Here is a 1285-nt window from a genome sequence, read left to right on the forward strand (position 1 = left end):
ACAACAACAAAAAACAAAAAAAACTTTAAATTCCAAGAAAAAACATTTCATAAACTAGAAAACCAAAAAACTTTAAATTCCAAGAAAAAACATTTCATAAACTACACACATAAAAGTAGTAACTATCAAAATGCCAGTAATGCAAGAAAAACCACAACTATGAAAGGCATTAACACAGCTGTATTTTCTGCATTTCACAAAACTGATCATCATTATTACTAACACTGAAAATATTGCTTTTCATTTCACTGCCACTAACAGAGTAAGCGGCACCGGTTTCTGGTTTGCTTTCTTTGTTTTGAAAGATCAATCCATAATCTTTGAACTCTGGTGTCCATTGCTGCCACGTGGCACGACTCGCTTCTCACTCAACCAAAATGCAGAGGAGATAACCCTTGTCATCACTTGATTCTCCTCTTGGCCGAATGCATCTGGGATTGTTTCCCTTGGACCAAGAGCCAGACAATAACCAAAAAATATTTTTGGGATTCATCTCTCTCAACCAAAAAAAAAAAAAACAACAACAAAAAACCAAAACAAAAAACAAAAAAACAAACAAACAATAACAACAAAAAAACATGATAGTGGAGGAAAACAAGTGCAAGTAAATGACTTTACAATGATGATATAAACAGAATAAAAACTTTAAAAAATCAAAACAGAATGTAGACTAATTCATGAAAAAAAACACCCCAAAAAACCCACAAAAAACCCCATTGGGATGGGAGTGGGACAGGGGTGGTGGAATGGAGAGAATATAAACCATTCAAAGACACCTACAGGGTCTTCCTGGCTGGGGGTGGGGAAAACAGCCAACTTGTCTGCCTTCTAGGACGGCAGTTTTGTTGTTTGTGCACACTTTTGTGTTTGGCAACGGCAATGAAGAATTCCCCCACAGTAAGTGATCTAGACAACTTTACTACAATTGTGTGCTGTTCATAATCTTAACATGATAAAAATCACACACACACACACACACACACACACACACACACACATGTAATATATATGTGTGTGTGTGTATGTGTGTGTGTGTGTGTGTGTCTTTGTGCGTGCGTGCATGCGCGCGCGCGTGTGTGTGTGTGTGTGTGTGTGTGTACATTTCCTGCTTTTGTTCAGATCATTTTGAGTCAGAAAAAACTAGTCATATTATCTTAAGTCAGAGAAGCTAGTTCTAGGAAAATAGGCATGTATTCTGAGGTTTTGTTTCTCAGCTTCACAAAAGATTATAAAGTAAGATTCTGGTGGTTAACAATACTTGAAAAAATGACAAAAAACATACATA

At 36.4% G+C, this 1285-nt stretch overlaps 1 protein-coding gene across 1 annotated transcript in view; it reads right to left on the reverse strand.

Annotated features, from left to right (window-relative positions):
* Positions 1-1119: 1119 nt before the first annotated feature.
* The window catches only part of LOC143296387 (serine palmitoyltransferase small subunit A-like), a 2680-nt gene continuing 2514 nt past the window's right edge, over positions 1120-1285 (reverse strand). The window contains exon 2 of the mRNA XM_076608274.1: positions 1120-1285. This exon is cut by the window's right edge and continues 865 nt beyond it. The gene's annotated coding sequence lies outside the window, so the exon portion shown is untranslated.

Source organism: Babylonia areolata, chromosome 21 (genome assembly GCF_041734735.1).
Source record: "Babylonia areolata isolate BAREFJ2019XMU chromosome 21, ASM4173473v1, whole genome shotgun sequence".
In the NCBI taxonomy this organism is placed as follows: domain Eukaryota; kingdom Metazoa; phylum Mollusca; class Gastropoda; order Neogastropoda; family Buccinidae; genus Babylonia; species Babylonia areolata.